Here is a 26,189-nt window from a genome sequence, read left to right on the forward strand (position 1 = left end):
GTCTTAGATGATGGTGCTTTGATTTAAAGTCCAGACCTAAATCCAATTAAGTAGTTTTTACCAGACTTAAGTATGAATGATTAGTTACACGCTGTCTTAAATGTAGTTTACCTTACATTTTGGGAGACATTTCAGCAGGCAGATGTACAATGTTGGTAGAGGCATATTGCAAAGACCTGTGAGTGTAAAAGCAGCAAAAGGAGATTCTACAAATCACTGACTCAGAGGGGCGAAATGCAAATGCCTGAACTAGTAAGATTTTATCTTCTTAAAAATGTTAGACATCATCCAGCATTTTTCCTCCACTTCACATGTATGAACTATTTGTGTTGGTCTGTTGCATGAAATCCCAAGGAATACAGCCATGTGTTGTTGTTTTTTTAAATTGGTAAAATAAAAAATAAAAATAAAAAATTAAAATGATGTTATTATTTATTATTTTACATATTAAATATTATGCAACAAAAACAACTTTCACGTGCTAATTGTGTGAACCGCTGAATTAAGATCCTAAAAACCTTAAATGTCTATTCTGTAATTATTATCTATCTATCTATCTATCTATCTATCTATCTATATATATATATATATATATATATATATATATATATATATATATATATATATATATATATATATAAACTATGTTTTTGGTTTTTGATACCATCCAAACAAGGGTGGGAAATTTAAGTTATAAAAGGTAATTTTTCTTTAAGATATGTTTTCTATTCTGTATTTACTCAAAAATTAAAGCGTACTACTTACATTTCTTTAAATAATGCAAAAGATTCAAGAATGTATCCAGCTAGTCAGCTCCATGAACCTTTTCGTTCTCCAATAAAACGTTTACAAATTTATAACACAGATAACAGATTTTGAAGGGCAGATAAACTTTAGGTCACCTTTGTCTCAGAGGCAAATCACCAGGGAAATTTGTTCCCATCTTTTATAACTAAAAAAAACTAAATATTTACTAGCGCAATTATAGTTTTGAGCATTTTCAAGCACTTAATTTTTTTTTTCTTTTAAACAGAGCTTGATCAAGTTAAACAGAATCAGTGATGTTCAACCCCTGTATGAACCCTAGCGTCCATAAACAAGGACGCACATTGGGGGAGAGAGAGAAAAAGCCCAGGTATAAAACAGGGGGAAAAATAAGCACATAAACTTCCTCACATCCCGCTTTCTGTGTGGCGCTTCTAAGGATATGAACTGAGTTCTAAACAGCATGAAATATTCAGGGAATTTTTTTTCAACATGTGCTCTTTCCTCTTTTGCACGTGTAGAAGTGCAGAAAGAAATGTCGAGAGAGAGCAAGGGGGATGCAGGAGAGAGGAGTTGGAGGAGGGAGAAGGAGTCAACGAGGGCAAAGGTAGATCAAGCAGCGGGAGAGGAGAGAGAGAGAAAAAGAGAGAGAGAGAACCCAGCTGACTGTTCCTAGCTACTCCCCTTAGCAACAGCCCCGGCTCTGCCTTCGTCTCATTGGTCGGCCGGCGGCTTGCCTCGGCATGTCGGCCAATCGGGGGTCTCCTTACAATCCTGCATTGTGGATTTGATTCTCACCATGGCAACACTAGCCTGATCCTAGCTGTGGATGTGGCCTGTGTTTTAGCCTGCTTCTCCACACACACACACACACACACACACTGTACTGTACATACAGTACAAAGCAGAGCAGCACCGCTGAGCTCAACCAACGAGGCTCCACAGATAAAATAAAAAAAAAAACACACAAGCTCACATGGCAGACGAGCATAGGAAGGTACAGCAGTTCAGGCCAAACAGTTCGGCTCAAATCCTTGGTGAGAAGAAGTAGAAAATGAAGCTTTTATTTGGCTTCTTGGCTTGAACTATCCTCACGCTCCTCTGTGAAATTGCTCCAAAGCATTAATCTTGAGCTTCTCGCGCTTCGGGGGGGAATAATTGCATATTTCGTTTGTCTGTAAAGGTCATGCTGCCATTTTCATTCCTTAAATATGCCGGCATTTCGGTGATTTCTGCTCTTCGTGTAATCACAGCTACACTCAAATACATGACAGCCCGGTAATAATGATTTACAAACCTAAATCCCTTCAAGCACGCCACCCCTGCAGATATTAGTAGCCAATATATATATATATTTTTTTTTTTTGTTAGACATATAGGCTAGAAAAGTTTTTCTAAAACATACATCCTGAGTAAAAAAAACCCAACATGTACATAAATATAAAAACTAAAAGGTGATCTATAAGCTTTAATAAAAAAAAACGTCCTAACTGAGCATAAATATAAAGGTAAAGGTAAAAACATTCACGAAATTAGGTAGTAATTAACAAGTAGTTTTTGCAGCACTATTATTCTGAGATAAAAGTAGATAATAGCTAGTTAGTTAGTTGGACTATGCGCTCAGTTTGTAAGCTGCATGACAAACACTGGCCTACTGTAGCTTTAAAGCTGTTTCCAGACCCTTTTCAGCCAGCTGAGCAGCAGTGAGCAGCAACGGTTTGGGGGTGGACCCCTGACTTACCCTATGCTCCATAAAGGTGGGTGGGGGGGGGGGGGGGGGGGGGGGACTCCAGCACTTTCTTCATTATTCTAAAAAAACAAACAAAAAAGAAAAGAGAAGTTTTAATTGTTAACAACAAGGGTTGCAAGAGCACACAAAATTCCCAGTTAGGTGTGCACTACAGGCTTTAAGTACCTTTGGAACGTTTCAATCAACACAAACGATAGAAATGTCAAGATGTTTTCTTAGTTCAACAATACACAAAGAATGTTACAGACAGTTTCATTTCATTGATCGTTCAAGCGTTTCAAAAAGTGACCAGTATAGAACTGAGTGGAGATTAAGTGTGAATTTGTCAGTAAAAACATTGTAGCTGGACAAAAACGCTTGAGAATGGTCGGTGATGCTGTTAAACACTTGTTAAATAAGACTGGCAACCTTTAATAATAATAATAATTTTTTTTTAAACCCTTTGGAGCTGATTTGATGTATAGACAATCCAGTGAACACTTCCGGAATCACGCTTGGTGGGAAACCCCCTCCCGACAGTCAGACAGCCTCCCCTCATCACAATATTGTCTGCATGTCCTCATAATGTTTATTTTGGTACAGCTATTGAAATCTGCATGGCGGAACGTGAAGAGCTGCGATGTTGTTCGGCACAAGAACATTCCCAATGTGCATTGGGTTTGACGCGGGCCGTATTCGTTGGTTACACGTGTGAACCAACAGGGCAAAACCCAACATTTTCAGCATGAATAGGGACACCATTACAGCCCTAGCAGCAAAAGAAAAAATTTTCTTTTGCAAAACGCTATCATGCTGAAGACTGCTCGTCTTTAACAGACTAAAAGGTGGGTTTCGAATGTGATATATATATATATATATATATATATATATATATATATATATATATATATATATATATATATATATTCAGCCCATTTACCATTACTCCTGAACTTTTATTTTCCTCAGTCAGACACAGACTCTGGAAACGAGGCTCCAGTCACAGAAATTAAAACTAATTTCAGGCATAAAAGTGTGATCAGTGAACAAATGATATTTCTACAGCGATTAGACATCGTAACTTGTAAAAATTCATCATGAAAGCCAATGGAAAGGTTTAAACTTGAAAAAATTTCAAAGGTATTTAGCTTTTCTTTTAGAAAATAGCTCTGTACCATAAAGAGGAGTTCTTTTGGTCACCTCTGGTTGTTCAGAAATCGCTAATTAAGCAGACCACATCCTGTAATGAGGCGCTGCTCTATAAATGAAGGCGACACAGAGGGAACTAAACCAGGTATGGACCGCTAGATCACAGCTTACAGCTTTAGATAAACATTACATGACTTTTAAACCCCCTTCCCCATCGTGTTCCACCTACTAACTTTTTCGAAATCCAACCAAGATGGGCAGAAGACATTTCAGTGTTTTATGAAGGCGACTATTGTCAATTTGATCTTCTAAGCATTTAGCCTCTTTTACAACTCTTTCACATAGCTGTAAAAAGAAGTCTCTCTCTAAAAGCTGCACAAATGATGGCAGCCATATTTCCCCACAATTCAATTCAATTCAATTCAATTTTATTTATATAGCGCCAAATCATGAAACATGTCATCTCAAGGCACTTTACAAAATCAAGTTCAATCACAACCTATCTAATGTGTTATAATGGCAACAAATAATGTCCTTCAGTCCTGGTGAGGTTTTTTTTTTCCCCCATTGAATCGTATAGTTTCTGGTACCACTACTTCAAAAACCTTGAGCTACGAAGCCCGCTTAGCCTTACAAAAGTTCACCTTTACGGTGGCGTTTCTACCCTGTTTGGTGACTCAGGTGCCCTTAACAGCAGCAGCCTGACTTCAGCCCTCCATGCAACCTTGGTCCTTTCAGAAATCCCGCTGAGATGGTCTGAAGGGGTCTCAGCCCAAGGCTGAAGTGTTTCATAAAAGGGGTTGGAGTGACAGGTTGCTGCTTTAAGCCACCAGCGATTTTCACAAAATGTTTTTCTGTATTAACGCTATATAGAAAAGCCCCTCTCCAAGCTGCCTCTGGCCTTTCATGCGTCGCAAATCGCGCAGCCACGCTCCTCTTTCAAATATGAACCTGGCATTGTCGAACCACGGGAACCCATGTAGCGGAACGTAGCGGGGTTGATTTAGAGAGCTAGAAATGAAATGTGCGTCTGACATCGCCTAGTCTAAAGGGTAAAGCAACAGCAACATCTAACACTCTGTTTTCATTTTCCATGTTCACCTTAAATCCAGTGAGCTACACTGTCTCAATCTACCTGGTCCAGTGTCTAAGACTGCAAGAAATTATACATCTGAAATGGTGCACTCCTGCAGCCCCTGTTGATTTTCGCTTTAAATCTTTAAACAAGCTGGTACCACGGACCATCCATCCATCCATCTATCTCGACATCAAACCCTTGAGTTCTGAAGCCAACCTGGCCTTGCCTAAGTCAATCTTTACAATGTCTTTGTCCCTGAGCACCCAAGCAACTTAGACACCTCCCTCTTGCCTAAAAGGGACCTAAGTCCTTTGCTTAAAGTGTTTTGATTTCAGAAAACTTGAAAATGAGCATGTTAACCCAGGAATTAAGTGTCCATCAGTGCTGAAGTCAATAATTACCTGAAACTACGCCATTGACATTTGACATTAGACCAAATGTAGACTGTACCCTTTCCCAAAGCTATTTACAGTTTACAAGTTTCAGCTCAACGACAAAAGAGCTTTCAAACTCTGAAGCTACTTTAAACAAAGTGACTTTATTTAGAATTAATCAAATGTTTTTTTAATTTGATACTGAATGGTCATCTGAAAGTGAAAGTTATTTTGCAAGGTGTTTAAATTCAGGGTCTCAAAAAAGCAACTTCGGACATGCATCATCTTTGTTTTGAATTCAAGCCACTGTTCTAAAAACAAAACAAAAAAAAAACAGTTTAAGCTGAAACTGTTGGAATGCAGAAAGATTTCTTCGGGCGCGACTATTCAATGTGGTACTGCGTTTAAAACCCTGAAACAAACACCCGGGCAGTCCTAGAAAAGGTAACTGGCTGTTTCGCCTTTGTTCTTTCAGCAAGGCCACATTTGTAGAAGCTGTGAGCTAGACAGAGATAGAATCAAAGGTATGAAGAACAGGGGTGAGAGAGATGGAGAAAGGGGGGGGGAGAGCAGAGAAACAAAGAGCGAGCAACTGGGAGAGGTGGAGAGATGGAGCATGAGACAAGCCGGCTCCTAGAGAATAAGCAGGAGGAGAGACGATGAATAGCAGCTCCTCTGCACACAGACACATGATGAATGGGTCTGCAGCCTGAAAAGCCCGAACAGAGGACAACGAGGGAAGTGTGTCTGCTCATCCCACACTGTGGATGTATGTAGGCTCCAACAGAATGATCCATCTAAGCCATGACCACACTGGAGGGAGGGTTTGGATCCCTTCACCCACCACGAATCAAAAACCTACCCACAATCCCAAGGAAAAAGGGCTCAGGGTCAGTTGTCAAACCTAAGAGTGGGTAATTAAAATGAAATTACAGAGCTTCCTTTGGAGTTTGACGCCAGGCAATGTATGTATCTAACTGACTACAATTAGTCAGCCAATTACCCCAGGGCCTAATTACATTGGGCCTCCATAGGAAGGCAGTGGGAGAGGCAATAATGGGTTTTAGGGTGGCTTGTGTTAATATAAGTGATCGATAATTAGCATGATCCCTCTAAAAAGGTCAACACCTCACATGAAAGGCTGGTTTGCCAATGGAGACTTCTGCTGTTATTAAGTTAATTGGCACGGCGGCAGTAAATTGTTATTTTCTATTAGCAATTGACGACACCATGCATTAGGATGCTATTGTTGAGGCAATGGATGTAGGTTGCAACCTGTTACACGTTCGTTGGATGAGATTGCTATAATTTAAAGTTCCTGAATCAATAAACATCTCATATACCACTTAGATTTTTTTAACTGAGTTTTTTTAATCAACAATTTTATTAAACATGCAATGCAGCACTTAAAGCATTGCAAGAACAATCTGGTCCAACCAGTTCTGGATGCTAGCTAATGACGTTTATATTAAAACTAAACAAAGACTATACCTGCAAGCTCATTCTTTTAGTCACTACCCCAATCCTGTCAGTGTAGGCCTATATAGGATAGGGGCAGGACAATGAGACACGTTTGGGCCTTTTTAACCAAACCATCTTAAAGTATGGCTTAAAAACAAGCTCTAAAACAATCTTTGTTGTGTCAAAGTAGAGGGAAGAACTCTCATGCCTGGCCCAGGACCTAACATATTTTTCGGATTATAAAGCGCACTAACTATTCTTCCCAAGTGTATAATATCACTCCACCCCTCCACGTACACACATACTACCTGAGAGGGAGAGCTATCCGTCTCTGTCAGGAGGACAGTGTAGTTAGACTACACTCCCCTGTTTCTAACATACGGCCAAAAATAAACGTAACTTTTATATTGAACTAACTTACTAGGTTTATTTTTGCTAGCTCGTACTCCGGGTGCAGGCTGCCCAAAGGCTCCCACATAGTCGGGCGTACTGTGCGCATACTGTGACCTTGGCGGACTTCACACTGACTCTCCGTGGACAATTTACCCTTCATAGTCGAGCGTACCGCTGCCTACATTTATTGTGGCAAATTCCTACAATTCCCACACTTTCTGCCAGTGGGATGAAGCGGTTGAACGGATGGTGAAATGTGTGATTAGCTAGCTGAGCACCTAGAGCCATTTCTTTTCCAGCAGGCTCCCACCGCAAACATGTCAGTGCAAACAGAGAGAGACTGCGATGTTGCGCGTCCTTGGGACCGCCTGCTTGGAGCAACTCAGGGTATCAAGCTCGGTGACACATACAAAACAGTTCAATGTGAAGGCTTCTTGCCTCTGAGCAGTCTAAAGTGTGACACATGCCTGTATGAAGCGGAGTCTGTGCAGAGTCCGCATTGAGTACGCCTCAAGTACTCGCGGAGTGAACTACGCCCGAGTATATGGGGATCTTTTGATGAATGCACTTCTAGTTTCGACATTACAGTCAAGCAGTCTTGTAGACAGCTCAGGGGTCCGATCAGGCAGTGGCACATTGTACCGTAATACTCTGAATAGCCATTGAGATTTTTGAACACACTGTACCACATAAAATCGGACACTAAGCACAACTTTGATCACATATAAGGCGCATTGGATTATAAAGCGCACCATACATTTTTGAGAAAATGTATGGTGCGCCTTATAATGTTGAATGTTAGGATTTTAAATGTTCCTTATAGTCCGAAAAATACATTAAGTGTAAAGGTCTAAAACATGGAGTTTATACCCTCTGGGTTACTCAGGACTTTCTCACCAGATGTCATGTGGTATGGCAGCAAAGACCATCGCTGATGTAAACCATCCTGGTCTTTTACTGGTCAACTATAGCATTTTGGTCAAGTCTAAAGACATCGCAGAACCATGAATCCAGCAGATATTAACAGCTCTATTAGAAAAAACAAAGTCACTTGCATTCCCACTACTTCACATCCACTCACCATGTCATCTCTGTGACAACATATCTTGGCAGCCCAGAGGCGTATCACCATCATCACACCATTACATTTGTGTATCTGGCTAACTTCTTGGTCAACTAGCGGGTCCAATCCAGATGAAGCAGCGGCAAAACCAACTACTACATTTGAAACCTGCTCCCAGAGTGGATAAGTCTGAAGCCCCCCACCCCCCCAGCGGAGGCCTCATCTTGACACCCCTATTCTCAAAACAGGCTACAAACTAACAAGTTTGCGCATGCAAGCCAACGTAGACCTCGCCTCTCCCTAATCACGAATGCGCTAACACAAACAACAATAATAGCGGACTTTGGTGTTACAGTTGTGTTTCAGAGACTATTCAATTTATATAGGATTTTTACACCAACACATTTTGCTCTTCTACGGCTTTGTGAAGATCAGTCTGTGCACAAACCCCTCTTTTCTCTATCCTGCATTTGCCATTTTCTCTCTGCTCTTCTTCCTTTTTCTTACTTCTCTACATCTGTAGCAGTGTTACTGCATCACTCACTGGTGGGGCTTAGTAAGCACGATGCCACCTATTAAGGCTCCTCCGGCTTCAAGTGGTTTCATCTTAATGCTCAAACCTTTCTGTGCAGATACAGTCTCGGACTACATGTGGGTGTAGCCTATAATGGCAACGAAGCAAGAGGAAGGCATTTCACACCCTGTGTAAAAGGGCCAAAAAATGATCAGTTTGAGTTTATGCAATTAAAGTTACTTAAGACTCGTTTTGCTCAATGACCCTGCTATATGGCCAAGACAGAGGCCTGATTTAATCCAATCTCACCTTTCACAAGACAAACAACTGAGCAACCAAGATATTGTTGAACTGCAAAGCAGAAAGCAACAGCAACTCTGCCACCCGTTGACATCACCCACCGTCTTGCCTCTGTGACTAACTCTGGTGAACCAGAGGAGTGTGAACTTCACCAAGGCCAGTTCCATGTTGATCATTTCTGTACTCACTATGAAGCCAGCGGAAGGCATTTCAAGGTCTGGTGTCTTAACAGCTGCCGGAAAGCCTCTAGAAATACGGGCTCTCGGTTTACAGCCCTTGGGGTCACTTGTGATTTGGCTAGACGGTCCCCCTAGACATTCACGGGTCAACTTACTGAGCTTGTCTTGTAGCCAGACATAGAAACGTGAAGCTAGCAATTAACAGCATTGCTGCCACCACTTCACACCTGCTCACTATCTCGTCTGTGTTACTACCCCTCTTGGTGGCTCAAAGGGATAAACAGCGGCAGGTAAGCTTCAGCTCCTTACACAGTTCACTACAGGTTGGAAGAGAAGGGATATCTGGAGGGTTTTGGTTCCCGTTATGTCACATTAACACCTCCATAGACAAACACCAGCCATATAACATATTTCTGTCACACATTTTTTCCAAAGATGGAGAAACATTTCAAAGACAAGGTTTCTGCTGGGAAATGGGCTTTAATGCAGCAAAAGGAAAGATGGGACATTCATTGTAGCATTGCTTGGTCTCCGTTGAAGCTCTATAACCCATACCACTAGGTCAATATTCACAAAATGTACATAAAGGTTAGATCTTAGCTAACATCTGCATTACTGAACACAATTGGCAGTACATTTTGATAACGCTTTACTGAAACAGGTGAAATATTTCAGAGCTGCAATGACTGTAGATTCTGGATTATTTAAGATGATTGAATTATATCTGGAGTGGGGCTTTTACACTGTGGCAGTATGGGTTAATGGCGATATGTGTGTCAGTGTGCTCATGTTGCAGAGGGCATGGCAGCTGAAGTTCCACTAATCGAGTTAGCTGTGATAACAGCAGCGGCAGCCGGCTTTCCAGGAATAAACTCCCCATCGTGTGTCCACCCCTCAGCAAGAGGATTTCACACATGCTCACAAAACAGCAATACGCACCAAGCATGACCCACCTTTTTTTTTTTTTTTTTTTTTTTTGCTTGGGTTTTTAAAAGTCCATGGGAACAAAGAGATGCATAATGCATGTACACGCTCCCTCTGACAACCTTATTAACGCTCTGAACTCAGCGTTCGCACTCCTGGCCTCGTTTTACAACACGTCAGTTCTCATCGGCTTCAGATCCACAGGTGCTGACACGTCAATCCCTGTGCAGATATGTGGATGTCTTTCTTGTTGACCTGCCAGCAGGTAAGTCAGAAGATTAATAACGTCTTGAGTGCCTGGCCTCCTAACCGACGCGCCATAAAGACCTCTTAGCGACATAATGGCTCACTTCCTCCGTTCAAACTCGGTGACCCGTGTCACCTGTCGGGCCATCAGGTTTGAATGTGTTTGCAGAGGAATCTTGCAGCGAAAAAAATCCAACAGCCATACCTATACAGGTTTTCCTTTCAATGTATTAAAAACTCTCCCAAGTCCTTTAAAATTTCCTTCAAACAGCCAGATTTTGTTCTTTAATAGCATTGCTTAATACTTTCCTGGACTTTGTGAAGTTTTTTTTTTTTTTTGTGGACACTGGCAACTTTCTCTACCCATTGTCTGCCCAGGCTTTCCTTTTTGGCAAACCCAACTCGTACCTAGAAACAATGGTTTATTCCTAAGTGATATAGCATGAATAAAGGAAACTAGCACCTCCCATTACACCACCACCCCCAAATGGTTTCATGTTTTTGCCAAATTCTGACCCTTTAAAGTGGATGTTGCAGCTGAAACAGAGACGCATTGGACCAGGCAAGATTTCTTCAATGCATCACTGTCCAGTTTTAGTGGCGCGTGTGATAGCTATACGCTCAGTTACCTGTTCTTAGCCCATGGGTTTTCTGCTGCTGTAGCCCACCTTGGTGCATCTTTTGCCAACCTTGGTGGTAATTTGTGGTTATTAGAGCCAATGTTGCTTTTTTATCTACTTAAAACAGTCCGCTGACAAAGGTTTCCGTTCCGCGCACCTAGGAAAATTCCTACCTACGTGGACAGTCCTGTGCCAAAAAACATGGTGGACGAACAAACGCATTGTCTGTAAATATAGACGTCTTTATGATTCAGCTCATAAAGATCACAGTGATCAACAAATTGTTGACAATTCCTGGAGAAAAATCGCCGTCACTCTTGAAAGAAAGGACGAGGCTTTAAAAATGTTGGAAACAACTGTGTTTTCTACGTGTAGCCGGGCGTAGTATGCTAGGCGTAAGAGCACAACGCTGCCCTCTAGGGTATAGGAGAATAGTGCTGCTCAAAAGCCGCATAGCGCATAAAAGCTGCAGATCTTGTGTCCACACGGCTCATTTCTGCCTGGAATGTACCAGCGTCAAGCATAAACCAGCTTTTAAGCCTGGTTTATGCTTGAGGCAATCCGCGAGGTCTCCACAGCCATATTACGTCATTTTGGCTACCACGCCCCTTCGCGTGGCCAAAAGATTCTGTTCCACGCACCTAGGAAAATTCCTACCTACACGGACATATTAAAGGTTTGACCCATAAACATCACAGTGATAAAAAATGTGTTAACAATTCCTGAAAAAAAAAAATCAGCATCACTCTTGGAAGAAAAGAAGAGGCTTTAAAATGTTGGACAAACCTGTGTTTTCTACTTTTACGTGTAGTGGGGTGTAGTAAACCGCGTAGGAGCACAACGATGCCCTCTAGTGTCTAGGAGAATAGTCCTACTTTGGAGGAATCTCTGGGAGGGAGACCTGCTGTAACATCTCCAGAGGACTGGCTTTGGTTTGATGCCCTGGCACAACCTGACCCTCCATTGTTCTATAGAAGAAAAAGCTGCTATTGGAGCCTCATCCACTGTGCTGCATAGAAAAACTCTCCACTGGGATAGCTTTGTCTTTAACAGCAATGTTGAAAACTGGACTGTCCAGATAATTTTTTTCCCCCCAAAGAATATAACTTTATTCTTCTTCATGTCGCACATTTGGTGCCATGTTGCAACTTTCCAAAAGGGTTAGGAGAACCTGTATCCTCCAAAGGCATATTTGGTTTATAAGCACTTCTACCACAGACGTCCTCTTATTGTTATGAGTTGCAGTCAGCATCACAAAGTTGGTTCGAGGATATAAAGGCTGTCATTGCACATATTTGTCAAAATTACAATGAAATTGCGTTGTTTCACAGACCGAGAAATAAAATTACCAAAAGACAATTTTATCCAAATGAGTACAAATAAGTCAAAGATTAAAGAATAATATAAAAATCGGAATAAAGCAGTTTTGGAGCCACTGAAGACCCATCTACATCTCAAGTTGTAGGTGAGAAAAGTGAAGCACAGGGAAAGCTGCAGACCGTAGCACCTAAAACAGGAAAAACAGGATCTGCTTGAGTCTCCACAGATAACCTCTTAAGGTTCAGCACAGGTGATAAATTCAGGCCTCCCAACTTCACTTTTTGTCATAAACCCCTCGGGATCTTTTTGAGAAATTTAAAAAGACTAATCTCTGCAATGATGACACATTGCGAGAGCCCTTAGTTATCTTTGGCATCATGCTGTCATGATAGTGTGAACGTCTGACAGAAAACGGCATGGAAGTCAGATTTATGCACAGATTTTGACATTTTAAAGCTTAGGGTCTTAAAATCGAGTCTTGGTCTTAAGCTGATTTACAACTGTGTTAATGAGCAACCCCCATTAATGTGAATTTCTGCAATTTCTTCCCCGGTCTCTTTCAATTAAGTGACTTTATCTTTACTTATTCTCTGTATTGATAAGCATTAGAATTTAAGTTGTAACAAGATTTCTTGCAGTTCAAGTTCATTGGTAAGCCAAACGTCCAGAGACATGCATTTCCCCCTTCGTGCAAATTGCGCATCATTTAAAAATGGGTCAGAAACCAATGCTGTCTCCCCAACACGGCTCTTGTCCAGGTCTGCCATTTTTTTTACTTTTTTTATCCCCCAAAACTCAGCTTTTCTCACACTTGCGATTCGTTTTGCAGATACATGCAGACGCTCGCTCGGTGCTGCTTTTCATTTGCTGCCGTCTGGCTCGGCTGACTGTAACCTTTTACGGCATTGTGGGTTCCCTTATCTACCTGCGTGGCATTTAAACATCTTACATGTGAAGTAATTTCATATAAAGAATACCAGGTCTGATGCAAACCCACTGCGACACATCTAAAACTCTGATGAGTTCTGGTGAGGCAGGCTAACGAGTTGTTTTCTTCACAGCTTTGTCTGTCGGACACTCCCTTCGACAAAAAATCTCTCCAGTCTTGATACCACCACTTATGTTCTCTGTCGCCCGTCCCAGACAGCCCAGCAATTTGAATCGTTCTGCATATTTGCTAAATGACATCCCGATCGGACGACTCTTTCTGGATGTGTTTGACTGGGTTTGTCGGTGAACGCTGTGCATGAAAGAAACAAAAGACAGATCCAACCAATCGAACGAGAGCATGTCAAAAAATAAAAAAAAAGCATCATGTGTGATCGACTGGATCCTTCTCTCTTTCTCTGGCGCCTATCCCACCACCCTTCGCTGGCCTCTCGCGCACAAAAGGCAGGGGGGGAGGCCGGGTGGCGAAGGAGCACAAAGGACTGGGAGCTGTGGGCAAGCCCTGGGGAGAGGGAGGGGGGGTGGATGTGGGGGTAACACAGGGTCAAAGGGGGGCCACGGGGGTGTATGGAGAAACCTGAGAGGCAGAAAGCCAGAACAGGAGCTCTGGGAGAGAAACACGGAGGAGGGGAGTGATGAAGGGAAGAGAAGGGGGAGGGAGGGCAGGGGGAGTCCAACAGGACCAGGGCTGGATTTGTTCAAGAAAGGGATTGGGTTTGGGAGAGAGGCCGGGATTTGATGAGATTTGCACTTTTTCCCTTGGAAGAGAGATGCTCATCCTCCAACTCCTAAAGCCTGTGTAAGCTTGTCGAAGACACGTTTCTTTTTTTTTTTTAAAGCAACAGTTTCAATGTTCGCCATCCTCCTCTTTCCGCTTAAAAACCAGAGCTGCAGCTAGATGTTCCTCCATACCATAAAAAAGCAAACGGGTCTAGGTTTTCTGCTAAGACGAACCTTCAGAAAAAAAGTAGAGGTGTCAAAAGTATTCACATCTATCACTCAGGTAGAAGTATAGATACTAGGGTTTGAAAATACTCCTTTAGGAGAAGAAGTATCAACTCAAAGCTTTTACTCAAGTAAAAGTGTAAAATTATCGGATATAAAACTACTTAAAGTATTAAAGTAGAAGTATCCCCCCTCACCCCATTACTATAATCATATAATATGATGGTAATAATGAAAGAAATTGGGATTTGGCTGTTTCACCCATATTTAGTACAACGCTAATATATCAAAGGTCCATAGAAGCGCAACACTGAGCATCAACATGGGTTTCATGGAGCAGAAATCTGACGACTGGTTGTCTATAAGTATTGGTGCAAAAAGTCAGACTTCAGAGACATTATCAATAACCTTTTACTTATAATTGGAATGTAAATGAACATCTAAGCGTAGCTACAGGAATTGATGAGGGCAACAGATGTAAGATAACACACCTGGACATGAAAATGAGTGCGTTACCCTTTTAAGACAATTACCCTGGTATGGTTGTCTGTATACAGTAGACAGTGTTGTCAAAAAGAATAATCCCAGCGGTTAATCAAAAAAGGAAAAAAACAAAAACAAATCCAGATGCAGATCCAGATGCGCAGTACTGCTTCCAACCACGATGAGAATCACTCTGTTCAGGTAGCGCTATTTATCAGAATCTTTTTTGTTTTGTTTTGTTTTTACTGACAAGCCAGAACCAAAACAAGCTGAAATAAAATAGAAGTAAAGAGATTATTTTCAAAAAGTAAGGAGTAGAAAGTACAGATAATTGCTTGAAAATATAACGAGTACAAGTAAAAAAAACAGGCTAAAAAATATTTACTCCACTAAAGTATGAATAACCAGAACTTCTACTTATAAGGTAAAGTATTTTTACTTAGTTACTTGACACCTCTGGGAAGAAAAAAAGGAAAGAAAAATGAACACTTTGCTGCAGGAATGTGTAAATTATGAAACATTTTAGCCTACGACGCAGGTTCTCCTTGTCCTGCTCTTGTGGCTACAGGGGGAAATAAAGCCAAGGTCGGACGTTATTATGCCGTCATGGAAATCAAAGTGACACGAGAAACATTTTCTCAGACGCTGGTTTCCATGGCAGCTCGTCCACGGAGCCCAACAAACGTGCAGAACGCACGAATGCAGCGATGTGTTTAGTATCAAAGCTGTCAAAGCGGACTAAGCTCCTCATGGGTTCAGCATTGATAACACGTTCGTTAACGGGGTTCAACCCAACACACCACTCTGTTCCAGCATATACGTTGCTATGGAAAAGTAACCCCCCCCCTCACTTATATATTTATTTACTTTTGACTATTTTAACACCAAACATAGATTACTAGGTTATTAAAGCACATGCACTGTTGTGAGCTATGATTTTTTATCCAAAACAACCATGCGTAGTCTTTTTACGTCGCTGTGGCATTCTGGCCTACTCTCGACTGCAGACTTGTTTTAAAGAGGACATATCACGCTTTTCAGTTCTTCCTTTTCACATTTAAATCCCTCAGTTGTGGTCCGTATGAAGATGAACGTCACGGTTTTGGTCTGAATTCCTCAATAAATTTCCGTTGCCGTCGGAGAGCGACTCGTTTTGGTGCCGTGTCTTTAAATCTAAAGGAGGCGCTTATGTCCCCTTTAATTCAGCCACAGCGTATCAATAAGATTCAAGGGGTGACTTTGACTAGGCCACTCCAGAACCTTTGCTGTCCTGCCGCATAAGTGTGCTAGAGCTTAAGGATACAAACGAATGGATTTCCAGGACTCATGGTTGAAGCAATTACAGCAATTCCTCCAGGCGACAGCCAAGCAGTCACAGACCACCACACCACCGCTGCTGTGTTTGATTGTTGCCATTGTGTTGTCTGCTGAAAGGCTGTCCGGCAAAGTTTCAATCGTCTCTCACAAATAGGTGAAGGGGACGGTTGTCCTTTTCTGCTCCTTCTGCACAGGACAGGTGACAGATTGACTGGAAAAAAGTAAATATTTTACTATTTCTGAGGCTGATATAACTTCGCTTGTACTCTATTTTAGTAATCCACACATTGTGAGCAAATTTTACTTTGTCAAAGTTTCTCTTTCTGCTTTAGTTGTGTAACTTGGTCCTTTCTGGTCGCATGTTACGCTGCCCATAAGAGCCAGGTTTCCCTTAGAAGAGGGGTTTTAATCTTTGAAGAAAGAACCACTGTTTACAAAAAGAACATGTAATTGGGCCCCATTTTAGTTTCGCCCGTATTTATGGGTGACGTTTGATGTTTTGTAATTATTCGGCGTTATAAACGTTTCATTGGGTCTGTCCTGGTTAAATAAAGTATAAATGAAAAGGCAGGAAAAAAAAACATTTGGGAACCTAACAGGACAGAAGCTAATTCTCCTCCGGTCGACATTAAAAGTTATATAACCTCTTTGTCTGCGTTGCGCCTTTTTAAACTCCCTCTCGTCTTGAGCTCAGTGGGTTTTCTGACTCTTATTTGTTTTAATAGAACCAGTGTTCCCACAGCTGTAGTTTGGGACCATTGCAGCCCTCGGATGGTGTGTAAGCGCAGCGATACGCCCTCGTAGCCCTCCAGGAAGTGAGTGATGTCAGCTCCACCTCCCTACGCCGCTCCTCCCTCAATGACACCATGATGATGATGACGAGGAGGAGGAGAAAGAGGCAGATGAAGAGGAGTCTCTGTCGCTCTTTCCTTCCTGTCCTCCACCTCACCCACTGCTTCCTGCCAACCGGCCTCCAGGCGTCCTGACTCAGCTCCCTCCACCTCTCTTCACATCAGTTCAGACTGAAACGCATTTTGTCTTGTCTTTCATTGTCCATCCTTATTCTCAGGGTCTCTGGCTGTCTGTACGTTTTTTTGTAGCGCAGCGTCAGGTAGGGGCAGCAGAAAGGGAAAACAGTGAGCACAAAGAGAAAGGACACGGCGCAAAGAGGAAAAAACCTAAGTGCAAACAGGCCGAAGCACCGATAAGGAGGGGAAAGACCATCTTAGATCGTAAAGATAGGGAATCAAAAACCTTTCGCTGACCCTCCTCCGCAGTGCGGGGGACATGTGGATGGCACATTGCTCAGCGTTTCAAAGGTAGACAAAGAGAAGGATGACAACTGAGCTCCAAAAGTCCTCTGCTGGACGTAGAGATCAACAGTTTTAGAGCAAAACCAGGAAAAAAAACACCCATCTTCCAGCAAATTGTGGTTTATGCAGTGGAATACTGTTAAAAAGGAACGTAGCGTTTACTACAAAGTCCTTAACCCAAACATGTGCCACTCGTCACGTCTTAAACTAGATCCCAGTCCAAATAAGCCGCCTGACCTAACTGGAACCAGGTGTAACACGTGGAGCCGATTGTCTTAAAAAACGTGCCGACATCAAAAACGGTTAACGCTTTCTGCCGGACCCAGGAGAGTCCAGCGATCAGACGCGGTCCAACTTTTAGATCTTCTGAAATCACTCCAATGAGGGAGGAGAAGAAAAACGCGTTCGGTCGGGGGACTTTTTACGGGGCTCTGACGCGCTTTAATTCATCGTGGGCTTTAGCGACAGAACAGGTCTGTAAATGTTCTTCGTCAGGTCAGTCCTGACGTTCCTCGTCTGCATCCTTGAACTATTTTCCTTCCTCAATTGATCTGTAATTCTGCGCTTGTCCGATGCACGTCCTAAATTTTTCAATATTTTAGTTGTTTAACGACAGTCGGGCGGCTATTGGACCAATCACACCAAACTCTAAACGGTCGTTTCATGCAGGGATCCTCAACACCAAGTCTTAATATCCTAATTGGTCACTCAATTATAGTAGTGGTGAAAACACATTACTACGAAAAGGGACACAGCGTCGGCATTCATCACCTGCTCCTTGTACCGTTAACTCCAATTATTCCTCACCCTGGCAGGTTTAGGTTTTCATAACAATCTTCAAAGTGTTTTCTGGCATGTTCCTTCTAAATGGACTCGGCATCAACAGCTTAGAGCGACCAAGGCAGAGACCCCCGACTTGATTCTGACAGAGAAAAATGAGGGTGATGGAAAGGAGGCCTTCAAAACCTCAAAGAAAAATCATCAAAATAGCGCTTATTATAACGGTTTTCCCTGAACCTTTTGTCTGCATGTGTTCGGTGTGTGAAAATAGAATCGTCTCGGTTATTAGGAAGCTGTGCACGGTTCAAATTGTTGCCTCGCTGCGCATGCTTTGAGGCGTGGAAGGGGACGTAGCAGCCCGTTTGGTATCAAACCATAAGGTTTGATACAATGAAAAAATTTAATATGCAGAGGTTGAACAAGGTTGCCAGGTATGTACAAGGAGTGTTCGTCCTACTCTAGCATCCTTAATCCCATCACAATATCGCTAAATTAAGCCAATTTATCTTAACTTTTACACAAAAACCACTAGCCAAAAATATTAGCAACCGGTAGCTCTGTTAAGTTTTGTCATTATGCATAAAACGTCAAACCCTATTTTGCAAAAAAAAGCACGTTTATAACAATTTTTATTATGTTTTACAATTATGTTTCAAGCAACTGCAACAGTTCTGAGATTATGCGTCGACGTTGGGCCGCACTTAACTTGCATATTAGTTTATCACACCGGTCAGTCTAATACCAGGAGTTGCTTTGGTTAAAAAATTAACAATTTTTTCTAGTAATAGCTGCATTTTGTGGTGTTGAGTCTAAAAAAACCAAACAACAACTGAGTTGCAAAATATTAGAGAAAAGGTTTGGTCTCAGTCTTAGATGTTCTGGTTTTGATGGGGGATGGAGGTCTTGGTCCCGGATGAGCCGACCTTGACTCCATGTCTGCTGTTCACTCTTAACACCGCATTGCCCTTTCTTCGCCCATATGCAGTTGTATACTGTCCATTTTACACTGTTTATCCCAATACACATGGAAACCTATCTCAAACACATCACAGGAGCCATACTAGAAAGACCTGACAGGACTTGAAGTTTCAAAAAAATTTGCTTCTTTTCCTCGAGCTTAGACCCGCACATAAAGCTGTTTTAGGTATGTCAACAAACAGCATGACAGCAACCTCTATTGCCATCATCCTTGCAGGCCAGTTTTTAACCCTGAGTCCGGTGCCAAAAACACATCATGCCTTTAGTGTAAAGGAGCAATAAGTGAGATATTTACTGTAAAAGAGGCAAGCTCATCATTAGCCAAGCCCAACTCAAAGAGGAGTAAAACCTCAATAACAGACAAGCAAGTCGATAACGTCCGGTTCCAGAGCCGCACCGACCCTCCAGGTCTTCTGCAACGGCCCTCTGTAGCTTCAGGCACAAAAAAAAAAAAAACGGCACAAAAATAAAGGCTTGTTTGAGAAGTTTGAGCATGAAATCGACACAATGAGTAAAATTGCCAACCAGCAGGCTAGGCTACTTATTAACTGGAGTATAAAATGAAACAACTTAACTTGTATTGGCTAGATCCACTGTTTCTGCAGATCATGTCAACTGCTGATCCAGTTTTATGGCATCCAGTTGAGCAAAAATACTTGACACAGTCTGTTCATCAGCAATGATCTCCCTATGGGGCATCTTAGACCAGTAGAGATTTATCGTTAATTTTCCAAGTCCTGGAAACATCCAAAGAAGGCGCTCCGGTCCCACTCCAGTAGCCCTCTGGACGCGTAGGATGCAGCGGCTCTACATTTTTGGGACTGAAAGGTTTTGGCGGGATGCCTTGCTTCATTCGAGTCCCCTCGCACCGACGAGGCTACGCGTTCTTTGTTTATTTCAAACATGTTTGTTACACACCATCAACAGGGATACCAAAGATAGTAGGGATGTTAAAATAAAGTCAGCAAAGCTCCCGTGTACCTGTGTTTACAACAGTGTAGTAGTAAAACTCCCAGACAACATGAGCTAACGCTAGCTGGCATTAGCTTGACGGTAGCTTGGTCTGTAGCGAGAACACTGAGCACGTTGACCTTTAAAATGACTATTCAAGAAAGGGCCTCCCACTTTTATGCAGTTCTTTTTTCATTCGGGTTGTCCAGTGCTTTGGAGTGAGCTGAAAATCTTGAGAGAATTCAAAGAGAACCCCTCAGACTAGTAGCCTTTCTAAGAACGGCGGCCATTTTGATATTAAAAGCGTGCTTTTTGTAGCCGTTCGTGTGTGTAATCGATCTGATTTGTGTCCAGCTGTGAATATCTGAAACAAAGCTGCAAAGCTTGTAACAAACCGCCTCAGGTGTAAGACTTAAGCCGCGTCCTCAGAGACCCCGGCTTTAGAAAAAAAACGTGTGTCTTTGTCCCTGAGCGGCGGATCAAAGCCGTGAGCGAGAGGAGAGCGGGGGTGTTTGGGGCAGATGTCAGAAGGTGTGTAAAAGTGAGACGGAGCGCTTAGCTTAGGTGTGAAGGCACCTCAGTAACGGGTAGAGGTATGAATTTTGTTAGAGAAACACACAGTCTATGGACAACTATTCCTACTAAAATGACGAATATCTGCATATAAGTGAAACTAATATTTTAGTTATTCAGTTTGCCCTCAGTTTCCAACCACATTTATTCTGCTATGAGTTAGTTTTGTCCATTACATTCATTTAACTCGTGATTTTGAATTATTTTTTTATGTTTCATTTGACAACATATATAATTAAAATCCATTAGAAAAATTAAAACTATTAATGCTGGTTTTTAGCGGTTGCATTTTGCACTAAGATAAAAAACTGAAAAATGTAAAAAAAAAAAAAAAAAGACAAAATTTCTTCTTAATGTGACATAAATTAACTGAAATAATTTACTAGAGTCCTTTTTTATTTGATTTGGCCTTAACTTCCAACATTATTTAAATAAATTGATTTCTGCATCATTTCCGTTTCCATGTATTTCTCATAACTGATTTTTTTTTCTATCTTGAATTTGTCACTTCATACCTTTTATTTATATTTAATTTCAGCAAAGAGGTACACTCCTCAAATAAAATAAAACTTTTTAACTATAGTATATCTAAATTGTTCATATTAATCTGGTTAGTTCAGTAGTAGAGGGGGTTGTTAATCAGTGCTGCTGCTCTGGTGCTAATCAAATTAACAACAGGGGCACTAAAAGATTTTCCTTCTACTTAACTTTCCATTAATATCCCAGAATAAAGCTTTATATGAGCAGCCAGCTGCTGTCTCTCTCCATCTTTCTTATTTATCCTTCTGTCTCTTTACTTTTGTCTGTCTTAATCTATCATGTATCTTTATGTGTTGTTATACTTTGAAAGATACCTGCCTCTTTTCATTCCAACTTCTTGATTGAATGAAAATGTCTTTATCTATAGATCTGCCAGAGTTTAGAATACATCTAAGTGTAACTTTATTTAGCGCTTATGTTATTACATTTGGGATCAGATTAATGCAATCCATTAATGCTGTCTATCTAGCAAACATGAATGTGTTTTCCAAGAAAAAAGCAGCCATCTGTTTTCAGTGAGGGACTCAGGAAGGTGGATTTCCAGCAGACAGACTCTAGTCCATGCATTTGTTACTTCAAGGCTGGACTATTGTAATTCTTTACTATCAGGAAGTCCACAAAATGCAGTTCAAAGTCTTCAGCTGATCCAAAATGCTGCAGCAAGAGTTCTGATGAAAATCAACAAGAGGGATCATATTTCTCCAATTTTAGCTTCCCTTCATTGGCTTCCTGTTAAATCAACAATAGAATTTAAAATTCTTCTTTTAACATCTAAAGCCCTTAATAATCAAGCTCCACCATATATCAGAGCTCTGATTACCCCGTATGTTCCTAACAGAGCACTTCGCTCTCAGACTGCAGGTCTGCTGGTGGTTCCTAGAGTCTCTAAAAGTAGAATGGGAGGCAGATCCTTTAGCTATCAGGCTCCTCTCCTGTGGAACCAACTCCCAGTTTTGGTCCGTGAGGCAGACACCCTGTCTACTTTTAAGACTAATCTTAAAACTTTCCTTTTTGACAAAGCTTATAGTTAGAGTGGCTCATGTTACCCTGAGCTACCTCTATAGTTATGCTGCTATGGGCTTAGGCTACTGGAGGAGATCAGGATCTATTTTTCTCACTCTGCTGAGTTCTACTGTTCTTCAGTTTACTGTTCTCCAGTTTTTGTTCTGTCTTTTCTCTCTTCATAGTAGGTACACCTGGTCTGGCGTTCGTTAACTGTGACATCATCCAGGGAAGACAGATCACCTGCTATTACCATCTAACATAGGAAGGATTTCTGGATCAATGTATGCTTCTGTGCTTTCTGTGTCTCTGCTCTGTCTTCTCTAAGCCCCAGTTGGTCGAGGCAGCCTGGTTCTGCTGGAGGTTTTTCTTCCCGTTAAAGGGGATTTTCCTCTCCACTGTCGCTGCATGCATGCTCAGTAAGGAGGATTGCTGCAAAGCCATCAACAATGCATCAACAATCCCTGTGGCTCTACGCTCTTTCAGGAGGAGTGAATGCTGCAATCTGCTGGGTTTCCTTAGATAGGAATCGTTTAACCAATTTGTATGTATGATTTGATTGAATTTGACTTTGTAAAGTGTCTTGAGATGACATGTTGTAAACTGCCGTTATATAAATAAAATTGAATCGACTTACTCTTATAAGAAATTATCACCCAATTTGTACATTTCTGCAGTTACCTTGTGATGTTTTGGCAGTCTCTGCCCTCCATACAGTAGAAGTTACCAAAACAAAATGAAAAAAGATTGAAGGTATAAATTGTTTTAAAGCATCTAAAGTTTAAATAAGCATGTCGCCATAAATTGACTCCAAACTGCTGCAGATTCTTTGTAAAAAAAAAAAAAAATGGAGCTGGTTACTAAAACAACAGAGTGGCTAAAAGGAAGTTGGCAGCTTAACAACAAACACAATGTGAATAGAGAAATATGTTTTAAAGAAATGAACCTGTCAGACTGGGTCATGGTGTTTAAACAGACACACAGCAGGTCAGAACACAGAAAAAACAAACACGTGGCCCACTCCGAACAAGTCAGTCTCTCCGAGCGGTTCAGCTCTTCACGTTATGTTACAGAGGTCGCCCCCCCCCCCCCCCCCCCCGTATGCAGACAGCTTCAGCACCGAAAGTCTCAGACATAAGAAACGCTCCCCGTGGGACTGGTTGCCCATCGGAAAGTTTTAAAGCTGAAATTTCTCAGCAACGGCAACTTTCTTTTCATATTCTGGCAAAGGTTGTATTGTTCCCTGACAAGCATTCGGCCGTTTGCACATGGCAGCAGAGCTGAACCAGTGAAGTCGTGCATTCATCACGAGCGACTCTGCTGGCAGGCGAGGCGATAAGAGGTCAGAAGGTCTCACCTGAGCAGGAACGCTCCGTACGCTCGCAGACGGATGCAGGTTCGGCCCGCCCCCTCCTGCAGCAGGAAGAGAAAACGACACCGATGTGTTCGATATGGATCAGCTCAGTCCGTCTGCCTCCAACATGCACATCGCCTTATTAGAGGGAAAGCTATTTTTGCTGCTGGGAACCTTTTCTGACGGCTTTAGACACGCCGGCTCCGTTCCATTTCCCACACACTTCCAGACTCAAACTTCCAGGATCTTAAACTCTGTGACGGACGATTTTTACGCTCAATTTGCCGAATTTAAATAGACATTTTAAACCAAAGTCTCTCACAGCAAACCACTAAAACGTCCTAGTTCTACTTTCAGTTTGGTCCCTCTGGGACATTTTTAAAGAAAACAGGAACGATCATTTCAAGCCCGTTCTTGCTTTTTGTTTTTGATTCTGTTCCCCGTTTTAAACGGCACGATAATGTTTCCGTATTATTGTGTCATTAACTGGTGTCTAGTTACAGGTCTTCCCTTGGAAATGAGAGCAGTCCCAATGAGATTACCTGTCTAAATAAAAGTGAATTAATAGGCTTTAATTAGGTTTATTTTAAGCTTTAGAAAAAAAATGCATTAAACTCAAAATTTAAAGAAGAAAATCCTAAACAGTTAAAAAAAGTTACCTTTAAAAAATTTACAATTTATTTTTAAATAGAGTAAGTAAAAATCAGGTGATTTTAGGGGAAGTTTATAGATTTGTAAATAAAACTTTAGATGATTATAAAACATGTTTTGATTACATCAGATTATATTTCTAGCAATCTAAGATTTAGGTCAACTTTGGCCATCTTACCGTCTCTTTAAAGACGATGGAGGACTTTTGCAGCTGCAGGTGTCGCCGTGCATCTCGTCCATCTCGTTCGGTCGGTCGGCAGCCATCAGTCATCACTCGGTGACTTCAGTCAGGCGCTGGAGGATCCTCAAACACAGCCCTGAGGAGTCGGTTCATTCTCCTGATTCTTTTTCTGTGGAGAAAAACAGACAGAAACTTGATGCTGTTCTTCTTAAACGAGCCCTACGGCTGCGGTGAACTGAAAAGAGCAGCCGCTCAAGTTAGAATATCTTTAAAAAGTCTACAGAAACTCGTTTTTCTTTATCAACTAGTTTCATGAGTCAGTGATATTTCAGGTGTTTATTTCAAATCATTACTGTTGCAGGTAATGGAAACTTTTAAGAATATGACTTTAAAGTGATAGAAAGGGATTTTTAAGTCCAGAAATATAACCACCTATGAAATCAGAGTCATCGACACCCTACACATGGGAGGGCAAGGCGCGAAAGCTCACAGAGAGCTGCATCTGAACAGTGGAAAGTCAAGTGGAAGGAAGAAATTCACACAAGCAACAGGGATTCAATTCAATTCGATTCAATTTATATAGCGCCAACTCATGAAACATGTCATCTCGAGGCACTTTACAAAGTCAGAATCAATCATATTATACAGATTGGTCAAAAATGTCCTATATAAGGGAACCAGTTGATTGTATCAAAGTCCCGACAAGTCGTCTGCATTGTCCATGGCTTTGCAGCAATCCCTCATACTGAGCAAGCATGAAGCGACAGTGGAAAGAAAAACCACCCATTAACGGGAAGGAAAAACCTCCAGCAGAACCGGGCTCAGAATAAACGTTCATCTGCCTCGACCGACTGGGGGTTACAGAAGATAACGGCAGCCGTGACATGACAGGAGCCTGTTGGCGGCTCTGACGGCGTCGGCAGCAGCTGGAGTCACAGCCTCAGGAGACACTTCTACACGGAGAGCAGGAAATGTGTCGGACACCCACGTTCTTTGACTTGGAGATGACCGGTACGATTTCTTTCCAGCGCACTGGTCAGGCATGATAATGAAGCCAATGACGCATGGAGTCCTGCTATGGTGGGTTGTTGATGGCCGACAAAGTTTGCCCCAAAAAAAACCTTGTGTCCCCCTCTGGAGACTAGTGTGGACCAGCATGGGGTTTGGATTTAAAGGTTTACCTCCTGGTTCAACGAGAAATTTAATCTGAAACCCAGCACCAAACGACTGCTTTGTTCTGACAGAGCACTGCACACATGCTTGCTGAAAACAGTACACCTATTCTACATATCAAAATATTTGACATTAAAGTCCATTTTATAATCAGCTCGATGCAAACAGCACCCTGCAGCGATGCTTGCACCGGTTCAGCCTCCAACCTCACACAGCCTCTGGTTGGTTTTACTAAATCATCTATGTGCGTGTCGCCCTCTAGAGGGAACAGCGGATTCCTGCAGTTGAAAAAAAAGACACCAGTCAAAGCCTGAGGTGGAGGTCCTGACTGCTGCTCCAACACGTGGAGGTAAGAATTAAAGAGACTAATTTTCTTTAAATAAAGACAAACGACATGAGACAAAAAGAAGAAGTCCTGCTGCATTAAATGCAACACGCTCATACCAGACTACGGTTGTCGGCATTATTATAGTGATGGGACAGTGATGCACTCTGGGCAAAAATACCAAACTTGGAGTTTTTTTTCTATTTTCCTGCTAAATTTAGACAAAATTATGTTAAAGCTTTGATCCCAGACCAGTGGTTTGTGACCCTGTTCCTTAGGACCCACTGCCTGCATGGGGTAAGAGTTTCTCTGCATGCCCCAAACAACTTAACTGAAGGGCTTCTGGTGCACTTACAGAGGAAGTAATGCATTTAAATGAAGGCCCAGTGGTCCAGGTATAAAAAGCACTGCTCCTTTGTATCTTCTGAAGTTTTTTTTATTAAATGACATTAAAGCTTTTGACATAAAAAAACAAACTGAGTAAATTTGGCTCAGCCTTTAGCTGTTTGGGCGTTTTTTTTCCTTTCCAGTCAAACATTTACAGCAGGGACATGTGGCTT

The 26,189-nt window shown here is 41.8% G+C and overlaps 1 long non-coding RNA gene across 1 annotated transcript in view; it reads right to left on the reverse strand.

Annotated features, from left to right (window-relative positions):
* Nucleotides 1–2,547: 2,547 nt before the first annotated feature.
* Nucleotides 2,548–26,189, reverse strand: part of LOC118565739 — a 28,403-nt gene continuing 4,761 nt past the window's right edge. Inside the window, exons 2-4 of the long non-coding RNA XR_004932562.1 lie at nucleotides 24,129–24,300; nucleotides 23,303–23,358; nucleotides 2,548–2,574 (exon numbers count right to left, since the gene is read on the reverse strand). This is a non-coding gene — a long non-coding RNA (uncharacterized LOC118565739). The remainder of the gene's footprint in view (nucleotides 2,575–23,302; nucleotides 23,359–24,128; nucleotides 24,301–26,189) is intronic.

Source organism: Fundulus heteroclitus, chromosome 14 (assembly GCF_011125445.2).
Source record: "Fundulus heteroclitus isolate FHET01 chromosome 14, MU-UCD_Fhet_4.1, whole genome shotgun sequence".
NCBI classification, from domain to species: Eukaryota; Metazoa; Chordata; class Actinopteri; order Cyprinodontiformes; family Fundulidae; genus Fundulus; species Fundulus heteroclitus.